The sequence below is a fragment of the Ascidiella aspersa genome, chromosome 9 (genome assembly GCF_963924565.1).
Source record: "Ascidiella aspersa chromosome 9, kaAscAspe10.2, whole genome shotgun sequence".
In the NCBI taxonomy this organism is placed as follows: domain Eukaryota; kingdom Metazoa; phylum Chordata; class Ascidiacea; order Phlebobranchia; family Ascidiidae; genus Ascidiella; species Ascidiella aspersa.
This window is the reverse complement of record NC_139455.1, coordinates 11,741,000-11,750,112: the sequence shown is the minus strand read 5'-3', so window position 1 is coordinate 11,750,112 and position 9,113 is coordinate 11,741,000. Positions and strand designations below refer to the sequence as shown.

Sequence of the window (9,113 nt, the reverse complement as noted above, 5' to 3'; positions counted from 1 at the left end):
GCGAAAAAAGGGCTCACTGCAGTGAACTTACACAGGGCGTCACACAATTAATTCGTTTTAAACTCTATTGTGGTAATAAAATCCTTGCAGATATTATTATTCCATGATATCTGTATTTGAAATTATTGCTCCGAAAAATCTGCAGCAATTGATTATAATTTTTAAAAACAATAAATAAAATGGGCTTTGTTGGCACAAAAAGACCATTGTTAGTGACAATCAAGTCCAACAGATTGTTATTCCAAAGGCGTTGACTTGTTCCAAAGAAAAACAGTTTGATAACCACTGTGTTAAGGCAACTTGATTTCTGTATCTGTTTTATCCTAGTGTAGCTAATTTTACGTTTTATTTTTCAGAAATCTAGACATAGTAGCGTATATGTAAAATGGCTAAAAGAAAGAAGTCTGCAGTCTTAAAATATTTTTTAAAATGTGATATGTCAGGATGTTTCATTTGTCAAGTCAAGGTGAGTGAAACCATTTGCAGTGCCAAATTAGTAGGAAAAACTTTCAACTCGAAAAAACATCTAGAAATAAATCATCCAGAGGTTTACCAGAAAATGGATGGCCAAGACTCTGAAAATAGCTGTGCAGGGTCTGGAAATCAACCCATAAAAGATAAAGGAATGTTTTGTCTCTGCCAGGAATGTAGGATTATTCGAAAACAGCTCATATGCGTTGTGTAGTTCACACACTGCAGTTAGCTGTGAGAGACGGCCTTAAGGATAAATATATGGATAGATTTATCAGCAAAGTTCGTCAAATTGCTATAACAGCCAGAACACCCAAGATAGATGCAATTCTAAAGCGAAAATTGAAAAAAGGTGCAATTATAGACCAAGCAACAAGGTGGGACAGTACCTATCTCATGATTCAACGTTTATTAGAATTAAAGGACAGTTTACTGGATCTGGCACACCCTAATCTCACTTTAACAGAAAATCAATGGAATGAAATCAAACAGCTGGAAGAATTGCTACGACACCCTTTCCTTGCAACAAAACGAATGCAATCTGCACATTCAACACCAGGCTCTTTCTACAAAGAGTGGAAGACACTCATTTTTAAGCTTTCCCAAATTGGTGGAAAGTTAGCTGATGCAATCAGGACCTCAATGCAACACCGGGAGACAAAACTTGAAACAACAATGTGAACAATGATGTGCTTTTGTCGGCGATATATGTTGATCCTATATACAGAATAACCTTAAACAGGAAACAAGCACTAAGAGTTGATATAGCCTTTCGTATGCATCAATTCTCAAGAACAAACGAAACATGTGAAAATGCCACATCTTCATTGAGTGAACATGAAACATCCTCAACAGCTTCTCTATCTGACGATTCGCTTGATTTAGAAAAGCATCTGGATAAACAGACTAAAAGGCAGCGCCTTGCAAATGAAAGAGAAGAACCAAATCCAGATGCTGCATTTAAAGCAGTGTTTCCCAACCTTTTTTACACTAGTGCCCCCTTGGGCTCAGTATTGTTTCATATCGCCCCCCCCCCCTCATCTTGCTTTACAGTAAAGTATTATATTAATCGTTGTCTAACATCATATTGTCTTCACTTTCGTTTCGATAAGCTGTCAGTGATGTTTTAGGTTGCCTAACATACATTCACTATTGGAATTTATACATACATTATTTTACCAGGTTATGTCATTACCAGGAAAAATTCATATCTTTCTGCACCAAGACTTTAAATCCCTTTCTAGTCGCGGGCCGCAACCAAACTCTAAATGTCTCTGTGAGCCGCACAAAATGTTAACTAAGAAAAATGTAAGAACAACTGTGAATCAGGCGGGCCTCGGATTTTTTTATCCATACTAATAATGAAAAGTGTAATAGTGTTTGTTAATGTTTTGAAGTCCGGGCGCACCTGGCGAGCGAAGCGAGCGCGATTTTTGGGAGGTATAACGACATTTCTTTTAAATTTCCTGCTAGTTTTTATTACATTGGCGAAAAAAATAAAAAAATGTTAAAAAAGTTATGTCTAATATTTTTGAATACGTTTTCCGTTTGTCCGCGACACACTTGGCAGCCTTCCACGTCCAAACGGTAAAGAAGCGCTGATCTAGTCCAAAGAAAGCATCAAAACGTAAACAAACTGGACGTAGAAAGATCATTTGCGCAGCGCGAAAATTTTTCGCCCGTACTAAGTTAAAATAGTCAAAAAGTATTTAAAATGGACTGGTGTCTAGTTGTCAAAGAGGCGATGGGTAGAGGGCCGTAGATTGGCGACCCCTGCTTTAAATATACAAACATTTTGCAGCGTATAAAACGGTGAAACGCAACAACAACCAACAGCTTTACATAAGAAAGCCAATTATTACGTAACAATGGTCGGGAAACTACTACAAGTTCGCAGTACGGAAGTTGCCATTTAAGGTTAAAAGTTACCTACGTCCTACAGTGCTGTTTGTTACTATTTTTATGTGAACTTTTTATAAAATTTTGATATAAGTACTTTCATGTAACGCCCCCTTATGTGCGTTCAGCGCCCCCCAAATAATGAAAAGACTCAAAGCGCCCCCTTGGAATTCGCCAACGCCCACAAGGGGGCGGTACCGCCCACGTTGGGAACCTCTGATTTAAAGCATGCTTTGAAAAGTCATTAATTGAATTGGAAAAGATTGACCGGTCCTCTAAACTTAGTGTTCTTTAAGCAATAGAGCACTATCCAGAAAATGTTAAGAAGGTTGCCTACACTGTAACTGCTTTTCCTCCTACTCAAGTTAGTGTGGAACGGTTGTTTTCACCTCTGCGTATTATTCTGTCTGACCTTAGAGCTTCAACGAGGGAGGATTTGCTGGAAGCCATTTTGTTTCTGAGATCAAATTTAGTGCGATAAACCTTGTTTTAACTGAAACAATTATTAGCGGTATGTTTAACAGTACGAGCACTATAAAGCCTACATTTTATTCGTTTTTAAACTTTCATTGCTCTTGTTTAATTTTTTTATTACATTTTCGTTAGTGTTGGAATTAGTGATTCATTTTTTGATATTGAGTAACAAAGCTTTTAAAGAGTAGGATTTTTTCCTAATTTAATGTAAACTGCTTCTTTTTTAAACAGAATTTGAAATAGATACAAAGCAAACTACTAAACTGATGTATTTTATTGTGTAAAATCCTACAAAACATTTAATATAGTCAGGACAAAAGCAGCTTTCAAAAATGTATGCCTATAGATCTGAATCCATTGGATAAGTGACTGGTGGCTCCGGAGCTGGAGCCGGAGTCATTGGGTGTGTGTTTGATGGCTCCGGAGCCGGAGCTAAAGGATATGAGTTTGACGACTCCGGAGCCGGAGCCATTGGATAAGTGCCTGATGGCTCCGGAGCTGGAACCGGAGCCAATGCTATTTTATGGTGGCTCCCCAGCCCTGGAATTAACCACCATAATAGTTTATTATGGTCAACGTTGCAAGAACATCACGTTAGCGATGGAGCCTGTGACAAGCAAGCAATTAGTAACGTGAAAATACATTTATGGGTGAAAGTTAGTTTACATCGGTTGATGCTATGCCATGTATCGTTTTGAAAAGATAAAATATTTATAGCGAAACATAGAACTCTGCTTTACGTTTCGAGGAGTCGGATTATAGTATGGACGTCGAAAAGCGCTGGTTTACTGAAACATCGCTAATGGGGTTGGTCGGCTGCATGCTTTCCGACTTTTTCCAAAAGAGATCGAGTTGGCAACTAAGCCTTGTAAGCCAGGCACGACTTCGGCGTAAGATTACAGATAATCAAGCTATTTTTTAGATAGTGCCCAGATGTCCTTAACGCGTACTTTTGCAATCCTGGGATTTAGAAAGTTTCTGCGCGGACTTTACGCAGAATTGGTTCATGAGATCTAATATAGTAGACGTAGGAGTGTTCACTTGAGATTATTCAATTTGACTTGCTTGCGTTTTAAAAGTATCTGCGAATCCGTTTCCAGAAACGCTGTTTGTTTAAGGGAGGGAAAATATGGTTCGAAACGCGGTTAGAACACAATCGTAGAGCGCCGTTAAAGAAATCGCTTGACCGCTTTTTTTAATTTTTAATTTTTAATTGGAGTTGCATTCGGGAAGCACTAAGGTAAGCGATGCATTGAAATAATTTACATAAAACATTACATTACGAACATGAGTAGGGTTTTCATTGTAGCGTTAATAGCTAGTATTGGAGCATACATCGCCAAAAAGGACACGTTTTCTGATTTGCGCACATGGTTTGCAAAAAAATGATTTTTTTTTTTTTTACTGATTTATTTTTAATATTTTCGTATAGTAGATTTTCACCTGATAAACTAGGCAGAATCAGTTATTGTGAAATCCATGTGCAATTGCGGTTTCCATAATTCCGAGCGGTGATGTCGTTCATCGGCAAAGCTTGTTTATATTTAGTGTTCCCTATCACAAGCAAATGCTTTGATGACGCTATTGACCGTCTCTTAACGTATCTTTCAACGAGATCAATTCTTCCAAAAGCTGGCAGGTTCCAAACATGATAGTTTTCAGAGTTCGACGACTTTTCTTGTTCATAAGATATGCAGGAAATTAGAATTCTTCCTCATCTCGGGTCGCACCATTTGAAGCATGTGGGCTGATTATGAGTTCTCATTAATTGTCTTTGCCCGATGAATCTTCCCTACTTCTTCACTGGGAATTGCAGAGTCTGATTACAAGTCCACACAGTTTTGTTGGCTGGTGTTAAGCAAGCCAGCATGAAAGCCAACAAGCAACAACCGTTCTGTTTATTGACTAGACATGACTGGGTATGACTGGGGTATATTCATATAACGCTCTCGCTTATACAAGTTGGGAATTTGCATGAAAAAAAGGCGACAAGGAAATATAATATTATACAGCTGCCTACTTCTCAAAAGGTGCGGATGTTTGACCTGGCGATTACTCATATCGTTTCATGTGAACTGTTTGTGGTGGTTGGTTCACAGGTGAAACCAGAAGCTTTGGTAAGCGATGTCGTTAAAAGGTTTGTCTCACCACATGGCAAGAATATTATTTGAGTCACGGCGGAAATATATGTCGAAAACAACACATCCATTGTGTGAACCGTGCCGTGGCTCATTTTACAGGCGAAAACGGAAAAGCCCAAAGGTTTAGATTTTTCGTGACAAGGGCAGTAGAGCGCTAAAACTTGTCCATGTACAATAAATATTCCATTAGACGTGATTATACATTAATTATTGCTTGTGATGCTACAATAGTATTGTGTTCCTGACAGTTCGTTATATTTTCCATGAACCCTATGAGTGGATCGCTAAATATCCATATTTTTTAGTTACGTAAATGGGTCAAATTCAGGCTGTAGAGTCGGAGTCAGATTAAGGACTCGACAAAATCGCACATTTGGCCGAACTCGGTTGTTTTTAGCCGACTCCGGAGTCCTGGTTGCCAGTGCAAAACTAAAAATAGAAAGATGTTTAGCGCGCGAGTTGTTGATATTTTGACATTTGTCATAAACTGACACACTGCATGCGAAAGGTTTCCGATCCCTGTCTTACGCTAACCGAACTATTACGTAATTTTGAGTCATAATTAGACTTCAATAATATGTTTAGTTTGAAAATGGTTAAACAGTGATGTTAAAGACATATGTCATGTTGTTAAGGGTTGATTTAAGTTGTATCACAGCGATTTTCATCATATTCTAAATTATAGATATTTCCCAGAACTTTGTGTTACGCTAACCGAACTGTTACATAGTTTTTGAGTCATAATTAGGCTTAGAAAATATTGTTTGGTTTCAAAACGGTTAAAGAGATGGTGTTAGAGACCTATGCCATGTTTTTAAAGGGTTGTTTGAAGTGGCATCACTGCGATTTTTAGAACATTCTACATTATAGAGAGTTGTTAGATATTGCCCAGAACTTTGTCTCGTGTATACCAAGTGACTTCAGTCGCGTTGCCTGCGCACTGCCTGAAATTTTTCTGTGCAGTAGATGGTCAGGGCACAAGAGTGCCTTGCGCGATTGAGCAAAGGTTGCTCCCTCTCGCCTTATGTTAGTTGGCTCTATCCCTGCTAGCACTGGGAGGTTGTTTACTGGGGTCGCTGTTAGACAGCCAGTGATGGTCCGTAAGCAGTTTTTTATTGGCACATCCAGTAGTTTGGTGTGTGTACTCCTGGACCATGCGGGCGCACAGTATTCTGCTGGCGCGTATACAAGCGCAAGTGCCGTGTAGATCGCAAAACTTTAGTGTTGGAACCCCACGTTGTGCCAGAGAGTCTCCTAATTAGAGCAGCTCGGGATGAGACCTTGTTCCTCAAACCCTCAAGGTGTTTTCGAAACGTGAGGGAACGGTCCAGTTTTACTCCAAGGTAGGTGGGCGCGGGTCAAAGGAAGGTTGGAACCGTTACATCTGATGCGTATCTCCCTGGAGGCTTCCCTGTTGTTTAAGTGGAAGGCGGAGGCGACAGACTTTGTTTCGCTCAGCACCAGTCTCCATTGTTCAAGCTGTGTTGAGAGTGTACCGACATCCTTGTTGAGAGTACTTTCGACAGTTTCCCAACACCGGCTTGACGTAAATATTGCGATGTCATCTGCGTATGAGTATTTGCGGGCAGTGGTTTGGGGAAGGCCATACATGTATATGTTGAAGAGCATCGGTGAAAGCACAGAACCCTGTGGGACCCCATTTCTTAACAGCCTCAATCGACTTTGTTGGCCGTCGCTGGTATGGAGAATAAAACTCCTGTTAGATACCAGTTCCATAATAAACTGTACCATGCATTTGTCAGGGACGGTTTTCAGAAGCTTGTAGGCTAGGCCCTGGTGTCATAGGCAGCTGTCAGGTCTAAGAATACAGCGCCTGTTTTGTTGTTGGCTTGGTAACCACCTTCAATATCTTGCGTCAGGAGGGTGACTTGGTCTGATGTGCACCTACCCCGCCTGAAGCATGCTTGCTCTGGTGGTAATTGGGGATCAACGACAGGTTCTAATCGTAAGTGTATGATTCGCTCAAGGATCTTGAAAGAGATGCTTAGCAGGGATATTGGGTGGCAGCACTTCGAATCGTCGAATGGCTTGTTTAGCTTGGGTATGGCTATCACTAGAGCTCTTCTCCAAATCCTTAGAATTTTTAGCCGGTTCATGCACGACGAGAGGAACTTTGCAAGCCAATGGATTGCACAGTCCCCCATGTGTATGAGGAATTCTGGATGGAGGCGATCGGGGCCTGGTGCTTTACCGGATTTTAGCTTATGAAGGGCATTGCGGACTTCTTCGGGTGTGAACTCGCTAGAGAGGTTTGCATCTGTAGTCGGTGACTTCCAAAGCTCTGATAGTTTCTTTGCCAGACTTGACTTGGATTGCCGATGGATTTTGGCATTACGACCATTTTTAACCAGACGCGAAGTTATAGCGTTTGCTGTGACAAGACACTTGCCCGGAGAAGATTTGCCAAGGCACGTGAGTCGATTAATGGTGAGCCGCGCCTTTCTGCTAGAGTGCGTGAAGTCGATGGACTCTACTGTCTCAATCCAGCGAGCTTGGCGCTTTCGGTCTAGGTGGTTTACCAGTTCACCGGCTGCTAATTTGGTTTCTTGCATATTGCTGGAGCGTTTAAACTTGCTATACAGGTCCTGGCAGTCCTGGTCCCAGCATGGGATGTAGTTATTGCGGAATCCCCGCGGGATTGCCTGTTTTGCCGCGTGTGTCAGCATTCCTGCGAAAGCGTGATAGGCCTTATTTTGGTCTTGCTAATCTGGGCTTGGCAAAGTTTGTTCCATGTGGTGAGTTGCCTTGTTGTACAGCAACCAACGTGTCTTTCGGAAATTCCACCGTCTCACAGGTTTGCTTGGGGTGGGTTTTAAATGACCGGCCATTGATGTTATTGAACTCTGTGCTGTGACCGAGGGAACCGACTGATGACGTGTCGTTCAGGATGGGCTTGTCCAGAAGGCACTCTAGCAAACGCAAGGTCTGGATTGCTTCCAGTGCTCCAGCGTCCCGAGGTAAAACTCTCGGGGTCTTTTGGGTCATACAAGAGCGACAGGTTGTTAGTTGATGTCCAGTTGGAAAGGATTTCTCCATCGCGATTGCTGGTCTGGTACCCCCAGTCCGTGTGGTGACAATTGAAGTCACCTACATACAGGCAAGGGGCAGAGAGAATGGGTAGCGAAATTATCTCGAGTGCTACAGGTGGCGGCTTGTAGACGTTAAGGTAAGTGGTTCCTTGTACTTCAACAGCATGCCATTCAATGTCGCTTTCTTTAGGGCATCTGTTGCAGTTAAAGCAATTTTTAACGAATGTGGCAATTCCATGTTTCCGGCTAGTGGTATGAGCCGCGAGGCGATATTGTTGGATCTTTAGCCTAGCATCTGTGTCGCAGTGGGTTTCTTGGAGTAAAATCAAGGCTGCGTCATGTTCTTCGGCCAGTCTTGCGATTACTTCCACCTTAGCGTTGGTGAGGCCCTCTACATTCAATTAAAGAACCGACATCCTCTGATCTTTGACAATTGTCCGCCCTGAAAAGGGCGCAATGTGGGATTCGTGGATGTGGTTCTACGTTGAAGCACTTGACGTTTTCATATCTTCGCATAAGTAGCAAGTTTCGCTTCTCAGGACTGTATCTCAGATTAACTCGCGTTTCTCTGACAGGCTCTGATACTTGGACGACCACGTGAAGGTACTTGCTTTCATCCCCAGCGACGGTATGACGTCATAGAATGGTGATTGCAAGACGCCATAAAAAAGTAATCACAAACAGACAAATAACGTCCAGCAAAAGCGAATGTTTAAACGCAAAACGAACACGTACGTCGTGGACAATCCTGCGAGGGGCCAGCTTACCACAGTGTGCAATCCTTAACTTCAGGCGAAAATATAAACGAAGACCGTGAAATATGTGTAAAAAATTGTGATAGAATCATACATAATTCGACTATCAGCAGCGCAGTTTTCTAAATTCCATGAACGAAACTAGCGCTAAATTACAAGCACGCATTTCGCCACCTGCAATACTAAACAAAGAACGGTTTTACAGGATGTTATTATGCCACGATTAGCGCAACATCTGCGCCGAGCTGTGTGCCAAGTCAGCTAAATTACAAGAGGCGGTTGAGAAAAAATAAGTTGTGTCAGTTGCACACTTAACACGTGGT

At 41.7% G+C, this 9,113-nt stretch overlaps 1 pseudogene; it reads left to right on the top strand.

The window, feature by feature from the left end:
• Positions 1 to 675: 675 nt before the first annotated feature.
• Positions 676 to 2,851, top strand: LOC146133010 (uncharacterized; annotated as a pseudogene).
• Positions 2,852 to 9,113: the final 6,262 nt, after the last annotated feature.